Source organism: Anopheles nili, chromosome 2 (assembly GCF_943737925.1).
Source record: "Anopheles nili chromosome 2, idAnoNiliSN_F5_01, whole genome shotgun sequence".
Classification (NCBI taxonomy): domain Eukaryota; kingdom Metazoa; phylum Arthropoda; class Insecta; order Diptera; family Culicidae; genus Anopheles; species Anopheles nili.
Genome location: NC_071291.1, coordinates 66,793,956 through 66,811,905, shown reverse-complemented (window position 1 = coordinate 66,811,905; position 17,950 = coordinate 66,793,956). Strand labels below are relative to the sequence as shown.

General features: G+C 48.0%; 1 long non-coding RNA gene across 1 annotated transcript in view; it reads right to left on the bottom strand.

Moving 5' to 3' along the window:
* Window positions 1-11,255, bottom strand: part of LOC128730599 (uncharacterized) — a 55,547-nt gene extending 44,292 nt beyond the window's left edge. Inside the window, exons 1-2 of the long non-coding RNA XR_008411681.1 lie at window positions 10,934-11,255; window positions 5,371-6,294 (exon numbers count right to left, since the gene is read on the bottom strand). This is a non-coding gene — a long non-coding RNA (uncharacterized LOC128730599). The remainder of the gene's footprint in view (window positions 1-5,370; window positions 6,295-10,933) is intronic.
* Between the last annotated feature and the right edge of the window lie 6,695 nt (window positions 11,256-17,950).

The following is a 17,950-nucleotide window of genomic DNA, read 5'->3' as shown; positions in this document are numbered from 1 at the left end:
GTTCGGTAAAACTTTATTATTGCCCAAAAAAAAATATATACGTCTATACCGCCAGAAAAAGCCAGGGTTTGATTTATTTTTACTCGAAATGAGCGCTCAAATGCCTACAAGGGCAACGGTTAAGGATGAATTTTGAAGCAGAAAAACACCATGAATATTCTTTGGATATGAAGCAGAAGCCTGTCTACGGCACGGAATAATGCAAGCTGCAGCAATCCAACGGAAAAAGTGGGCCGAATTCGATTTTGTTAGTACTAGAATTAATAATATCTGCCTTGGGTTATTCCAAAAGCAGATGAAAAACGAAAGAAAAGCACACAAAAGAACACTGAACATATAAAAGGTAAGCTTCTTCCAGATATGGTGCAGTTGCTGGGCAACTAATTAGCCTTCCTTTTTTCAGATTAAGCGAAAAAATTAAATCAAATTAAAAACAACAGTTAGCCAGCTTGGGGGAAGATGCTTTAATTCTGCCAAAAGCACCAGCACATAATAAAGTGAAAGGGTGCACACGCCGGTAAGGACAAACTGCAATGGACAATTGATCGTAAAGATTTATTTCTCATCTGACCAATTTCGTGCGGGATGGAATGCAATGTTCCTCCCAATTTCTGCACAATACATACGCGCGAACACACATGATCGTAAATTCATCGCGACTCCTTTCCGGTAATTTGGAACGCGATTTAGTCGAGACAAAAACGCGCGCGAAGGATGCCGCCCGAAAGTCAAGCAAATGTACACCCATTCACAGGACACCCGCATGCCCCCGTGAAGAGTAGTTCGCGATGGCTGCAATATCGGGAGGAACCGCGTAATAAACCAACATTAAAATCTCCGAAATGAAGCGAAAAGCCCAACATGGACCCCGCGCGCGCGTGTGCACGTGCTAATGTGCGAAAAGGAACCGCAACTTTATCGTCCGGTCATCTCAAATGGACTCTCTCTCTCTGTCTCTGTGGTCCTTTTATCAAGTCCGTAGGTGGTTTTCCCGATATTGGGAACACCACACATCGGAAACCCATCCGCGTTTGTGGAATCCGAAATAAATGAACGTACAACCCAAACCGTTGGCCGAAACACGAGGCTCGCGTAGCATAAAGCATAAACCCAAACAAGGACCGCGGTTATGCTCTGCGTCTTGCGCATCAATGTAGGGAGGGGTGGGTTTGGTGTTGGTGGTGGGTATTTGCACCCTCCCCACCTTCGGTACTGCACAAAGGCACCCTACGAAAAGGCAACCACACCGGGCTGCACCATTTTGGTCCGATTTGAACCCCAATGACGGAGAAAGAGACCGGACCCGGGTTGGGCTTTTGGCCGTACGCCTCGACAACGGCATTTATCGAGCAAATAAAACCCATTTTCGATAATGTGCCATCATCAAGCGGTGCCTCGGGTTGTACCCTTCGCCATACAAACGCGCGAGCGCGAACATACACACAAACGCACGTGGCTATAATAAACGTGGCGCGTCCTTTTTCCTCCCCCCACAGAGATGGCCATCTCCCGTACGTCGGTGCAATGGAAACATCGCCCAGGGGGTGGTTTACGGTCGTCTGCACAGTGACGAAAGCAGAAACACAATGCGCGGCCCTTTTTCATGGAATTTGGAAGCATTTAATCAAAGTTTATTGGAGCCAAGCGTTTATGAAGTATCAAAATATAAAGCTAATAGATTAATGAACTCGAAAACAAGTAGTTATAAAATTTTCAAGGAACTAATGTGCTACTATTGAAAGCAAATTTTACTCATTTAAACATGCTTTGAACAATTAACACCTTCAGTTAACCAAGTCATATTTAATTCATGTAATATATTCATTAAAAATTTAAACGCTAACAAAACACAGCATTAAGATTGAAAACATAAATCAATGGCTATTTGTTGTCTGATTTTGATATTAATTAAAAAAAGAAACGGAAAGGACAGACAAATAAATAAAGGTCATTGGAAACCCCACTTCTAACTTATGCTTTGATTGAAAATAGAAATTACATCCCAGCTTAGGGAAGGGAAAGCATTCAATTAGAATTTATATCATCCATTAGTAGCACTTTTAATGCACCGAGAACATTTTCCTGCACACGACTGTAGCGACAATAAAGTGCCCGCTAAAAGGGCACACACAAGTGAAGTGGCGGCACGTATGCACGTCACATAAATGCTCTTGTCTCTCTTTCTCTCTTGCCACTGACGAAGATAAATAATAATAATTATTATTTATCGATGTGCCCATTTACGCTCTTGCGCAATACCGACGAGTACCACCCGGCGGGGCGCACATGTCGTTGGCAGGCCCTCCGATATCGTGCCACCAGAGGAAGCGTGTTGCATTTCTAAAATGCACTCGGTAGAACCCGCCGGAAGGCAAACGGGGCCAATAGAGGTCGCTGAGCAGAGAAGAAACGTTCCCATAATGTTCTTTGTCATTCCAACCTGCGGTGGAATTCACCAGACATTCATACGCCACGATTCACCTTTCACCGGAACGCGATGTGCGATACAAGGGGGACCACCATCGGCAGTACACAAGGAATTCCGGGCATAATTTTCTCCCATCCTGCAAGGTATTTGGTGGGTTGAGTTTAATTTGTAGCACAAATAAAATCAACACAAAAAAAAACAGGCTACGGAAATCCACCGGCGACAAGAGTTTCGAGTTTTTCTCGCACGAAACGGAGCACGATAGATCTTTTATCCTGATTGGATCACGTCCTTTGTCGACAAGGAAGGGTCCTTTGGGGTCACAGAAGATCCTCCGTTTCTCTTGCTCTCTTTCTGGTACGCCACAAACCGTAGTGCATGAATAAATAAAAGCCACCTACCACCGTATATCTACCGAACCGAAAATGCATTACCATTGCACTATGCTCAAGGATCGTACAACACTGTGTCGTCCTTTCTCCGGCGCGTCTTCCTCTTTCGCTTTACTAATTGAACTTTCCTTGCGCGCAATTTTGTGCCGGGTGAGAAAGGCAAACAGAAGAGAGGCCCCTCTTTAAAACAGCGTGTCTAGGCGGGCTCTCGCCCTGACAATGGCATAATCACATAATGAATGATTAATGCGCAAACACGAACTCATTTGTTTGTTCTCGGTGTCGTGGTCGTGTTTCCAAAAAAAACCGAAGAGAATGCGCGGTTTACCCAGAGGTATCCTTTTGGGTTTTGTTTTCCGTGCGACAGCAAACAATGGTCCGGCGTTTTGGTTTTAATAACATTAAAGCACGAGAGTGTTTACTTCTTTTGTGGCTCAGGCATGTTTAAGTGCATTGTGTTTACATAACTTGGAAATTAAATTCTTGCAAGATGGCTACAACGTATTACGAGTCAAAAGTTTCATTGAGCATGATTCATTAAAAGACCTTCCAACAGAAAATTGGTTCTAACGTAAGCCTGTGTAAGTTCTACCACGTCATCAGTGTGTCAATCTCAACTTCCTGCACCCTGTTGAAGCTGATTCAGATAACGACGAAGGATCGAGGATAGTTTGCATATCAAGTTCTCGCTACGATGACGTAAAGCTATCATCTACCGGTGAATAATACGCACGTTGGCGCTAATTTATCTCGCTGTTGGACACCACGCGGTATGGGGACTTTTTCCGGAGCGAAAAATGCCTGAATTAATCACACAAAAAACTACCTCCCGGGAGAACGTTATAATTTGAAAACATTTACATTAATTAAACGTAGCGATATAGCGCGACCGGCAAACAGGAAGCACTGGCTAGGCAAAGGTCACTAAATGCAGCTTTGCTGTTTTGAAGAACATCTCTACCCCGAAACAAAACGGGAGGAAACACGGTTACACAGGATAGCGTAGCAACAAAACAGCTGCCGATGCCGGCTGCTCAGCCGCCTGCTGTCGGCGAAACCACCGGTCACGCGGCACCTTTTGCTGTCGAAATTTCTTGACGAGCAACACACACACACGCACACACCCGCCGGGAGGTGCAATCGAGTTCGTGGCAAAGGGAACACCTGACCGCAATGTCCGGAGAGCGATCCTTCGGTTGGAAGGAAGCGCAATAAAAACAGACGACCCCGACTGATAGCGGCGTCCGGGTTTTGCGTCAGGTTGTCGAGAAGGCAAAATCGACTTGGCTGGAAGTGGCTCTCGATGGTTTGAGATCCTTTCCCCGGAGGGGTTGGGATCGTTTATGAGAGGGCAAGAAGAGGAGAGAGAGAAAAAAAAGGCATCGACCCATCAATTCCACCACAAAGTTACCAATTCATTTAATTTTATCACAAGACGCGGCAGGCAAAGGCAAGTGCCCTCGATTGGATGCGCTTTCGAATGCACCGGAAGGAGGGCTGCATTCGAGCGCGTGGAAGAGGATTTTCTTTTCTACTGTTTTATATCTCGCTGCAATTTGAGACCCCAGTCAGCTGTTCGAATTGGTTTTGTGGTGCAAGGAAGCTCGTTTAGACGATAGAATATGAAAAGGATACGAGGAGCTCGATATTTCTTTTCGTTTTTATCAAAATGCGTGGTTTCTTCGTCAGCTGGCGATTGTGTTGTTTCGAAATACAACACAACATCGGTCGTTGTGGCTGCCGGAAAAAAGGACAAATTAATTCATTCTTTAGTGCAACACGGGTATCCCGTACACTTCGAACCACGAATGAAGGAAAATGGATTGTAAATTAAATTAAGAAAACTTCATAAATAAATCCTCACCTAGAAGGGCTCGGAATTTAATTGGCAAAAATGATATTTCCCAAAAAAAAGGTACATAAGAGAATCAATCTTCATACCAAAGCTCCCAGATGGTGCTCAGGTGTTTCTTTGTACTTACGCTCCGTCCTTCGAGCATCGTACTCAATATAATTGCATCTCACACGTAATGTTGGCTATAACCATAATCATTATCATTATTATAATTTTGCACAACAAATGGCTATTAAGCACATGTCAGCATCAGAGGAGAACATGCAGATTAAGTTGTCGCATGCGGCAAGCATTGGATGTCCAAAAAAATGGAATCATCTGTAAAATGAACGATTGACGACGAACAGCTGACATATTATATTGATTTTTGGATGTACAAAAACATTTTGATTTCTTTATACAAAGAATTTGAAGGTAATACTTTTGTGTAGTGGCATGACATTGCGGCGGGTTTCGAGGAACAAAATACAGTTAAATACAGCAGAAAATTTGACTTATTTGCGATATATCTGGCAATTTCCATTCCCTACTCGAAAGATCTACCCAGCAAAATAACTCCGTTTAGTGTTTTTTCAGAGGTAAACACAATATACAGGTAAATGTAACGATCGAGCACGTTTCTACAGGCAAAAGTGACCCGACTATACAGGCAAACGAAAAGAATAGACTACCTTAATAGCAATAATAATACCTACCTTTTAAGGACACCTCTGAACAGGAATAGCGACGATTTTGACGTTTGGTCCTTCTGGAAGACCTGGAACACTACCGGGTGGCGAACAAAAATCCTTCACACGGCCGTTTTCGATGTCCTTACGCCAGCAGAAGTAACAGCAACGCCTCGTAATCCATGCCTGGGATTGTGCCGATTCCGAAGGGTGGTATTGAGGAGAAAACTTTTATTTTTCACACAGCCGGGTGGTTCAAAATTCCAACCATTCCTTCCTTCCGACGGTATCCCTGGCACTTCTGGGAAACTTACAATGACATCGTCACCATTCCCGCACTCTCCGACACTCGATTTTCGAAACGAACGACGACGGTAGCACACTGCGAAATAGCCTTTATGCGAAACTACGGGAACAGAACATTGCCGCCGTTTTTAATTTTGCTCTCCCGAGCAGAAACGCTGCCTTAAGCACCGGAACTTTTCCTCGTTTTCATTACTAGCGGAAGGCCGTTTGTTTTCCTGCGTTTACTTTCGCACCTTTTGCATTGCTTTTCCTTTTCCCTGCGGTGCCGTTTCGCTATTCGCGATCTTTCTCTCGCTCTCTCTCTATCTCTTCCCTCCCGCTACACTTTTTACGCCTACAATCACTCTCACTCACCACCCCTTTTTTGCGCTTATTCACTCTCACTTTTCATTTGCTCGTAGGCTTGGATATTTTCTTTTCTTTCATTTGCTATTTCGCCCACTATTCTTACAACATTGCGCACTTTTCCATTCTTCCGCGCACTGAACACACAATTTTCCCTTTTTTTTGGCAACCGATTTTTTCACCCAAAAGGCCCACGAAAGAAACACTTACAAACACCGGGCCTAAAGAGTGTTGCCTGTCGTAGATTGGTTTATAGATTTATAAACTAACTTTTTATAGCTTTTTGTAGCCAACGAACACCTGTAAGAGAAGAAACAAAAAGAACAACAAATTAGAGTAAAATAGCACTAGTTTAGAATACAGCTTATATATGATTTTATTTAATCAACCGAGTGAAAGAAACAGCAAAATTTAATAGCTTAAAAATGTTAATGAGAAATTATGAGAAAAGAAAGGAAAAACAAACAAAAGAACGATCAAACTTTAGCGCGTGAATCGTGAATAGCAAAAAAAAAAGGACACACGAAAGAAACGAGAACAAGACCACAGAACAGGGCAAACTTTGCCGAACGTTGGTGTGGGGAGGAGTCCCAAAACGACGAAACAAGCGCGAATAAAAAAAAGAAACGACCCAAGGCACACGTAAAGGAGCAACGGTGTGCCGAAGGATCAGCCCCAGAGCGCGCAGCTTGGGCTGAGGCTGGGTCCGAGGAAAAAGGCTGCGTTCTTCCCGTTTGGTTTCACCTTCCCACTGGCTAACGACTCACGAAGCAGGCTGTGAAACAAATGAACCAGCTCTTGACTTCTTTTCCCCTTTTCAAACCGCGTGTGTGTGTGTGTGTGAGTGTAAGACAAAGTTTCCATCACCACGAACCACCCGAAGGAGATGGATGAATTGAGATGAAGCTGCGGCTCTTGCCTTTTCCCCCGACTGGAGCCACGAAACACAGGGAAGTAAATCAACAGCCTCTCTTCCTGCTATTTCATCCCAGCACACAGGTTGGGGAACATAGACTCCTGCGTGGTTGGCGAGTGCAGGTTCACGCGTGTGATGGAGCAGTCGATGAGAAATAGATTAGGACCGTATAATGACGGATCCACTGCAAGGAGAGATGAAAAATAAAATCTTCCATTTCGTGCATGGTAGAAGCTGTTCAGTTATCCTTCGTCCTGAAAGCCACATCTCCATAAGGACCGCATCATACACACCTGGACCGGCCGGCGCGTTTGTGTTTCCGCGTATGGTTGAGATTTAATATTCATGATTTCGCCCCTCATGACACCAAACCCTGCTGGGGGCATTTAATTTTCATCTTTGCGCGATTTAAATTTTCCTCCGATCGAACGTCGCACGGAACGGAAACTTCTTTGGGAGGAAAATTCAACACACAAAAAAAAACCCTCCCTCCCATTGGGCCGGAACCCTGTGTGAGGCGCACACATACAGAGACGTGCTCGCGGGACCGGAATCACCCTCGAACCCGCCCTACACACCGCTAGTCACCTTGCTTGGTGTAGCATAAGCTGCAGCATAAGCATCGACCCTCTCGCGGCGAAAGGCTCACGCGCGCGCGGTGTTACACATTTTCTCGGAACTGATAGTTCTCTCTCGCTCTCTCTCTCTCTGTTTGTGCTGCACTCGCTTCATCCCCTTTCGCACCCGGTGCAAGTGGCCATGCGCCACGGAGAGCGACGAAGGTGCTCTCGTTCGTGCTCTTTCTCACCACCGCGGTAGAAGGGAACACGCGGAACGAGATTAGAGAACGCGCGCGCGCGCGCATACACACACAGGAAAAGCGGAAGGGGAACGGCCGGAAATCAGGAATTCGTGCGAGTAAAGTGGGGTGTAGAACAGGGGGGGGGGGGGGGGTCGGCAAACAGCCCTTTTGCGGGTGAAAGACAGAGAGCGGAAGATAAACATACTCGCGAATGAATTGATAGCGCGAGCCGCGCCTCGTCTAGCGATGTTGCGCGTGGTGCGGGTTTACATCCGCGCGTTCACCACTGCGGTGCTTGCGCGTGGAAAAGCACGCGAGCGAACATTAGCGCGTGTCATTCTTCGTACTGAGCTGAGGGGGGGGGGGGGGGAGGGAATGGGTTTAAGGGTTTCACCCCCATCATCCCCAACGTAAGAGCTTTCTCCCAGCAGAACGATCTTTTCCCCCCTGCCGTATGTTTGCCACCGTGCGCGCATAAAAACAAGCGACACTCTATCGCGTTCTCGCTTTCCAGATACGCGAACGGCTTACATAACCATAGAAACATGCGCCTGCTATCTCGCTCGTTCGCATGCTCCAGCTTTTCTGCAGCATAGCTTGCTTTGCGATGGGATAGGGCGAGCAGTGGCGCTGACGGCATGGGAGAAAGAAGAGAACGAGAAATCGACCTCCTCCGGTGTAGAGGCAGCATAAATACGCTTCTCGTGGCGGCTGAAGGGCCATCTCTTTCCCATTTTTCCTTCGTACACTTTCTTCTGATGTTTAGCTGTTTTTTTCGCTCTCGCCATTTGATCGATTCAACCTGGTTTGGTGTTGGTCGTTAGATTTGTTTCCAATATACAATAAAAAAACAAAGCAACTGAGTGTATAATCACACACACACGCACGGAATCGTGAGACAGTGTGTGTGTCCTGACGGTGCACTCTTGCTGCAGCTGATGATGCACCTCGCGAGGAGGGTCTCAAAACGACTTTAAATCTTGCATCCGCGGCACACACTAAAATGCCTGCTCACACAAGAACACACCACCTCTGAAGTTCGTGCGGAACTGACATGCTTTGTGCTTTCTCGTTCCAGCGCATACACTCGTGTGCATCGTCCATCCAGCAGAGGTGCTTTTTCTCGCTTTTTTCCACCACCCAGCGAAAGACGGGGCGCAGCAGGAATTCTGGGCACGCACCAACACACACACCCACCCGACTTGGGGGGGGGGGGAGCCTTCTAAGTCCCCCCTTTTCTATCGAAGAGCCCACAAAAGCTTTTATCGTGGTGGTGTGTTGATCTTTGGGGGGCAAGAGCAGCATCGAAAGAGACGCAAGAAAGGGCCTTCATTCCCGGGTTGGGGTATTAAATTTCCTTCCCTCTCGCAGAGGGAGCAACACACACACACACACACACACACACACACACACGAGAGAAAAGCAGTAGCCCCCGAGGGAAAAATCACCCTGCAACAATGCTTCCACATTTCCTCCTGTGCGGGTACCTGAAGCGAGCTGGTTCTTGAGCAGATAGCACACAACAGCGAAAGCCCATCCGAAAAGAGAGAATCGAGAAGATGAAAGGGTATACTAAAGGGAACAACCCGAGAACCAGCGAGAACGAGATTGGTAGCGAAAAAAAAATCGCGGGATTCTCGTACGCAGGGGCAAACAGGGAAGGATTTGTTGATGTGGAGAAAAAAAAGCCAGCAACGGACTCTGTTGGACGCAAAACATAGCCCCATATAATAATATGGCCGACACAACGCCACATAATCATACACATGCAGCCGTTTGATCGAATCCTTGGCAATGAAATTTCCACTCAATCGAAGCAGCAGCGCTTCAACGACGTCCGATGATGCGTGAGGGATTTTTATTTTTCACGCACCGGTTCGATTGACGTTTGTTTGACATGCACGCATTAGATAGACCGCTGCCTCAGCACTATTTGTTCCCGCGTTCTCGAGATGATTTCGTTTCTTCTCACTGTGGTCGAGGCGCGCTGTCAAACTCGTGCCATGGCTTCACGCACGTTTTCCACCCGTGCTATATTTCTATTCACTTTCACCCACAAACCCGTTAGCCACCCCCGCGGACCGCGGGCTGTTTCCGTGAAGCAAAAAAAAACTCATTCATAACGTGCGCCTACGAATGTATGCCCCCTCTCTCGCTCTCTATCATTCGTTCTCGCGCGGTGAGCGGGAGAAAGCATGGCACACACACACTGTGTGTGTGTCGGCGATAGAACAAACTTTATCATTCCAAATGGAAGAGAAAAAAACGCACGCAAACACACACACACACACACTCTCGTCCCCACGGATCAACGAACGAGCGAAGCGAACATTCGCTAGGACGGAGCAAGCGAGAAAAGAGTGCGCGAGAACGAGATGAACGAGCGCACTTTACGCTATCTCGCTCGCTCTTGCTTTGATTATCGTTGGTGCTTCTTCCTCGACGTGATGCACTCCTTTGCCATCCTGCTCTCTCATCAATCCAAGGCACCCAAGAGGGGTACGGACGGTGGAAAAGAATTGTATACACTGCGCCGTCCACACACACACACACACACGCTGGAGTGGTTGAAAGATGAAATGGCCGGCAACGGGAAACCTGGGAGCAGCTGAGACGGAAACACCCAAGGGGTACACAAAACAATAATTGCACCCCGGCGGGACCTCGCAATCGATCATCCTTCTCCTTCAGCCTTCTCAGCAGCCCGCATTGAAGAACGTTTCTCACGCGGACCCCCCCAAGATGGCCATCAGGATTCCCGGGCGTGTGGGATTGGCATGCACGACGTGTCACGGAGTCACGGATAGAAAAAAGAAAAGAACGATGCTCCACACACGATGCAGGGCTCGCGCGAACAGCGACGCTTCAGCGGAAGCGGCAAGCTGATGAGATGAGCGCGAGTGTGTGTGTGTCTCGTACCGCTAATACTCTTCACTTCTCATGGCCACAGCGAACTAAAGTGAGAATTATTCCTTCTTTTAACCAGGAAAAATCAGCCAGTGTACACAGACGGAGAGGCGAAGGTTTTTCCTATCTAATTTTACTTTTTGTTATCATCACTGATGGTGCCGCCGCCCGGCAATTGACAGCATCACACGAAGGGCATATGCTGTGCATATCACACCTTGGCGGCAACACCAGGCAAGGCCAACCCATTCACACACATACACACGGATGAACACTCTTCCATCTTTCCGGTCATATGCCCGCGTGGTACACACCTTTTCGCTGGGCCTTCCGTGAACCGGCCACAGTTCGTTAGATGGCCGTTTGCAAGTTCGAGCCCAATACACACGCTGCTTTTGATGTGGTGCGGCCACTCCGCGCTATCGCACACACTGCCGCCGTCGGATGATGTGTGTTTCTCGGTGCGGTTAACCACCACCGTCCACTAGAATTCACGTTTTTTTTCTTCACCACTGCGGCCGCCGCGCTGCTTGACAAGCCGAAATACTGCTGCTGCTGCTGTTTTGCTAGTGCTGGAGCTTTGCTGCTGTCGAACACGGGCACCGAGAACACGCACGGACGCGCGAAACCGTCCCCAACAGTGGCCAAAAGCAGACTGAGAGAAAGAGCGAAGAAAGCGCTCGATCAACCACCGTTCGCTCTTTGTGAGAGGCTCTTCGGGTGGGTTTGCTCTCGCGATTCCATCACCGTTCTGTTTGCCTTCTCGCTCACACTCACGGACCGCGCGAGCGCGCGCTCCCGTTCGTAGCAACCCGTGCGAGAGCGACCGTGAGCTACCCGTCTCGTTTGCTCACACATTGGGCTCTCATCGTGGGCTACTCACTCTTCTCGCGCCCATCTCACACCATCATTAGCGCTGCATCGTTGCCGGCGCAGAACGGTGAGCGTTTTTGTTAAGAGAGAAGCAAACGAAAAAAAAGAGAGCCGACACAAGCTTCCTCACGCACACACACACACACTCGCGCGTTCATCGCGCTTAGCTGAGCGCAGCACGCGAGTCTCACGTTGGGCAGCGCGGTCACGTACACCGACCCTCTCTTCGCCCGCTGCTTCTTCTCCTCCTTCCGCATCCAGATCTTGTTCCCATGCCGTTGCTCCAAGAATAGGCCCCTCCTCGGCATGAGGCAGCACGTGAAGGGCCACAGGGCGGCAGGTGTAGGAGGAGCAGGGAAAAACTTTTCCCGCGCCACCGCAGGAGAGCGCCCGTCCGCTCGCTCGCTCGCTCGCTCGTTTGACTCCGGAGCGGTTGGTGCTTCGAAAGGAATGAAAATTAAATGATTAGATTATCGCAACCACGGGCGACAGCAGCAATGCTGCTGCGGCTGTGGCTCTCGACGAACATGTTGAAGCTCAAGAACAAGCATTGAAGCGGTAAAGACGCGAAAGAAACCAAACACGAACCACTCGTCGTCGCCGGCTTCTGTGGGCACACACACACACCGGGGATCGCACCAATCGCTAGTTAGGGAATATAAATTATCACGCACCCGGATTGCAGATAAAAATAATTCCCCATCCCAGAGAGGCGGCTCACGTATGGAAGATGGCCACCTGGACGTGTGAGAAGTCGATCAGTAACATACCACATGGCAGGGAAGAGATTCCGCGGCTCAATCGCAGTAAGCGGTTTGAAGGAAGTTATTCCAGGACAGCTACTTTTGGGGTTGTTGACTTTGAGCTAATGTGACAGCTACTTGTGTTTACGTCAAATTTTTCTTTCTGCATTTTTCTGTAGAATTTTTCCAAATCTGCACTATTTATCGGTTGTTTTGGGTTTTAATTAAAAACTCCCATCCCACCAGCTAAAAGCGTTCTCATAGGGTTTTCCACATTCCTGTGTGAGCACAGGAGCTCGGGAAGTGAGCAGTGAGCAGGTGAGACGTTTAGACACACACCGATGCCATAGAGGAAAAAAAAACGCGCAGGTGTACTTTCCCTACGTGCGTGTTTATGTTTTAATTCCTTCCGATCATCGATTAGCTCGTTATGCCCGTATTTCCTCGCATTTTCCTCCCCCCCTCCCCTTCATCCGCCCCCACACACATGCACGCCCTTCTGCTTCCAAAAGTGCACTTCCTTCTCATCCTCACGCGCTCACGCTCTCTCACGCCCTGCACGGTTGTGCTCTCTCGCGCCACTCATCTCATCTCATCCCATTTTCTGCCGCTCGACTTCCGGATCGATTCCACCACGGTGTGGGGAACCGTTTCCCGTCGCCCTGGCAATATGGAGCGCGTATGGTTGAGCAGGGAGGAAAGAAAAAAAAGGAAAAGAATGAAGCATAACGAGAAAACCGTAGGGCCACGACCTCACCCCCGGGTGAGGGGGAGGAGGCGTCACGAGCGCCCACGAGCCGCAACGTATTTGAAGATGGTGCTGATGATGATGATATACGGCACCATAAACACATCCCGCGCGGCTTCCGGGGCCCCTTCACACGCACGATATGGGGGGATCCCCGCCACGGCTCTGTGTTCTGTTTTTCAAGCTCCCACCCGCACGCTCATTGCTGCCCTTTTTTCCTTCACCGACGACGCCGGAAATCGTCTCCTCGCCCTCTGCTCGCGACGAAAGTTTTCCGATAGCGGACAGTGAGTGTGGGGGGCGGGGAGGAAAATGTGATTGAAAAGAATCGAGACAAATGCACACACGTCGTTCGCCTCCGTGTGTGCAGCAGCGGCAGAAGCAAGCAAGGACTTCGCAGCTGCCACCCGGTTCAAAACGCTTGCTAAAGTTTGTCGGAAAATAAGCGTGGAATTTTTACATCATCGTAAAAACGTCGCTGCGCTTGAGAGAAGCGGGGAGTGTAATTAGTGGAAAACATTCCAAGTCAGCTACCCGCCCATCTCCTTTTTTTCAACGACGGTTATTGGAAAACTGCCGACGGAAGCAACTTTGAGCAACGCCGCTGTCAAAACTTGTCATCGTAGCGTGTTAATTGTTTTTAAATTGATTTTTGACAGGCATGGCAAAACAGGATGAAAAAAAAAATAAACAAACACCTCGGTGAACTTTTAAAATTCAAATAAAACGTCTCGTGCCTTTGGGAAACTTTTCCGCGGGCGCAATTTCGAATCGGCCGGCGGGGAATTTTCCCAGGACGATTAAAAAAAAGCGCGTTTCTGAGCTTATATTTTTCTTTAGCGTGCGCAAATGACAATTCGCCCAGGAAAAAAAGTATTCAAAAAACCTTCCAATAATTAATGAAGCACGATGGTTTTGCAGGAAATTCATTGGTTTATCGCTGCTCCTGCCCTTCGCACTCTATTGTTTCTCGCGTTGCAAACGGTTCATTGCTTGTTGACGCGATAAGACAGCACTTTTTTCTCGCTTATCGCGAGAAGGGATGATGGAAATTGGCAATTGGTGGCAATTGTTCAGACCCTCTTGTGCCGTATCTCAAGCAAACAGCTCCACCCCGAGAATCGATTCCATCTTGGGTAGTTTTTCCCCCTTTGCCAAGAAGGAGCCACTTTTATTCCCGCTCGCTTCATCAACCGATCGCGAGTGGTGAGAACAAGGCTACGGCGACGATTCGGTTCGATTAACTCACGATTTGTCGTGCAGCTGTCAGCCTTTTGCTTCCCCGGGGCCAAACCCAGCGCCACCGGAAGTGAGCCCTGGGGTTTCACCGGGAGGCAGCTTCTGGAGGGAAAAAGGACCACGCTCTCGACACGGCTCTCTATAATAGAGCTCTCCCGCGGCACGAACAGGACGAGCTTGGAAGCACCAATACTACCGCGGAGAATTGGAAGATCCGCAACGCGTTTGATGCGCCAACGGGGCGCAGGACGACGCAAGGAGCACGCTCTGGAGGGATGTTTTCATCCGAATCCTCTCTCGCGTTTATTTTTCTTCTAATTCCTCCCCGGAAGACGGGGCGCGCCACTGCGCTACGCGTGGAAAGCGAGCCTTTTTCGAAACAACAACACCTCACATACACACACACCGGTTGTGTGCCCGAAACCAGGATGACAGGAGTGTAGCGACACACGCACACCATCGAACCAATCGTCCTGTGTTGATTCTGGAACGAGCCCGCTTTTGGCCTTTTCCTGCACTTGCTGTTGTAGTGTGTGCGTGCGATCGACCGTATACGCTCGCGTGCGAATGTGTGTTTACTTCCTTTTCGCCTCGCAGGACGAAGGTACAGGATTTGCTGTTTCCTTCCGCGCGTTCCCTGTTGTCCTTTCTCCCCAGCCCATCATTTTCCTGCTCAACCAGTCACCCAGTCGCTTCCCATCGATCCGGCATCCATCCGGTACGTGGAGAGATTTTCTACCGGTAGGGATGGCGGCAGCGCGTCGAAATCCTTCGTGACTGGGGGAGTGGATTCGGTTTCGGATTTTTCCAACCCCAAACTCCCCGCTTCCTTTGGTGTGGAGCCACGCGATGAATAAAGCCGCCTAATAGCCTGCCGCCCCCACATGGAGAGGAGAGTTATTTCGGAGAATATTACTACCGACGATGGCGACGAGGACGACGACTACAACGTGGCCGTATGCCACCCCGTTGCGGTGTAGTATTTTCCACAGCACGTTGGGAAATTCTGCGAATAAAACGCCGACCGCGCCGGCGGGAAAATAAAACCCGCCCGGCGAGTTGTAGTAAAATTCGAACAGATTACAGCCGGTTCCGGAGCCAAAGGAAGACGCAAAAAGAAATGGGGGTATAAATACGTCTACAGCTGCTGCCGAGGACGAGGACACTTTTGTGTCCTCTTTTTTTTTTCTTCAATTCACAACGTGCAGAAAGCTGCTTTTACAAATCGGTTTAACTAGAAGGTTTTCAAGTGCTAGATACGTTGACTTCCTGGCTGTCGTGAGTTCGAATCGACAGGACTAACTACTAGAAGACATCGAAGATGCGGCTGTTTGAGTTGATTTTTTTTATCAATTAAATTGAAGGGCTTGGCTCAATGCAATGCAGTATCCCTTGCGAGCAGTAGTATCACAATTTATAGCAATCTTAATATACAAATTGAACAGAAAACAGTGCACTCACTGTGGCGATTATTTACTCGAAGTATAACACGAGAATAAATCAATTAATGAACGTTGAATGATTATGCTAAGAGAAATAAGTACCCTTCTGCACGTATGCAAGGAAATCGATACGATATGAACGTTTTTCCATGCATAATATTGCCGGGAAATATCGTTTCACCAGCAGCCACTTCAAAATGCATAGCCCTTCAAATGTACTCGAACCGCATACGACCGACCATCGAATTTATTTTACTTCATTAAAGTACTCTCCACTTGTAAGCACCACTGTCCCCGTTTAATTATTATGATTTAAGAGTCTCCACATAACGCCCCCAGGATGGCCTCGTTAAATCTGCTGGCTGTGTGTGGTGCGGAGAGATTGTTTCCACATAAACATCCTGCCGTTCGTGCGAAACTTTCCGTCTGTTTGCATCGCTCGCGGCCACCGCTTGTGGTTGAGAAATTTAATGTCTTGGCCTTCCCCGCCGACCGTTTGGCTTTTGAGCGAAGGATTTGTATTTCCCAGCCCCTGGCTAAGCCCGCATCCGCTATTCGCAACCACCAGCGAAACGAATCCCAACAACCTTTTCCCGGTGGTGCCCAAGAAAGAGAGGTTTTGGTGTGTGTGTGTGTGTTTTTGTTATCCGTGGAAGCTTGTGTAGCCTCCCTGCGACTGCTCGATGGGAGCTCTCCGAATCCCATTAAATTTTCATCATCATCATCCTCTTCCCGTTTCCTGGGCGCCGCGCGTGTGAGAGAGATTTGGGGGAGGGCAGCAAAATAAATAATAAAAAATAAAACAAAAAAAGATAAACAACGGAAACGGGGGCCCATCTCGGGACTAGGTTTGCTCCAAAAAGCGAATATCCTGCAGGACATCGCAGTTGGCGAATCCACAGACGCACACCACACACCATGGTAACGGAAAAGCCAGGCCAAGCTCGCCTGCTTCTCGTTTGTGGTGGTGTTGAATTTTCGATTGATTGAACTGATTCATCGCGTGACGGCGAAAAGAAGCGACCCTGAAGAGTGGGTGTGGAAGGGTTTGCTTTTCTTTCTCTTGGGCACTGAGCCGGGAAAAGGAAAATGAAATTCTTAACACTCCTGGTACTCCCCCGCTCACCGTCGTGGCCGTGAATGTGGGTCAACGGGAGAAGCCACGAGGAAGTGCAAACAAATCGGCAGCAAAAGCAATCCTAAATGGAAGCAAAACACACCGTAGAACGTCGGTTTGGGAGCCACGAAAGCGAGGGATCATAGGAAAGCAAGAAAAGCGAGAAAGAAAAACGGATAAGAAATGGATGCGAGATGGCAGCCGGATTGCAAAACGACCAGAGCCAGAGGATTATTGCAAGCCTTGCGTTTCCATGCCGTTCGCGAACGTGGAGCAGAGGTTTAGGGATGAGTTTTAAAGATGAATTTAATTAGTTTTTGTGGATGGCGAAACTTATAAATGCACATTGCGAAATTAGTTTGAATAAAAAAGGGTATAAAAATGAAGAAAAATTGATTTACTCAGAATATCAGCAATAAAAGATGTAGATAAAAAAACATGCATTTTTAATCTCAACAATCAAAAGCACTTCCTAGTATCCTTCGCTTTATCCTTATGGATATCAAATTACGAATTATATAATCTTATATATATCTTTTAGCATATCTCATGCAATTTCCCATCGTCGAGTAGAGTTTTCCCACTAATGCATCACGAAGCCCCATAAAAGTGCCGCATCAGAAATGACGATAAAACCCAATGGCGGAAAGATAGATCAAACAAACCAGAAGCTCAGCAATAAATCTATCATAATATTATAATTCGAGCCCGCAGAGCTCGAATGGCTTCCCAGAAAGGTTCTTTATACATCCTTCGTGTCAAAAAACGCGAAAAGAGAATCCTTGTGCGCCTTTCGTGCGAGTGCTCAACGGAGGCGAAAGCTTCTTTAGCCGTGCTTGCAGGACGAGTGGCGTGTCGGCTCGTAAAAACTTTACAGCATTACAACCGCCCGCAACCTCCGTTCAGACAATGGCTCGATCCTTGTGTCCTTCCCCCCCGAGGATGCAGATTGCATCGCGCGGCTGCGCACGTTAGAAAATTCGCGGAAAATTTGATGCCATTTTCCTGTGGAGCCGTAAAAATGCATTTTAAAACGTGCCTGGCCTTTCCTGCTACGGCGTGAGAAGAAAATGCAAACTTTTAAGCTGTGGAATGGGAATATTTTGCATTCCTTTTTTTTATAATACTCTCTCACGCACTCCGCTGCCGTTAACGTAGATAAGTTGGCG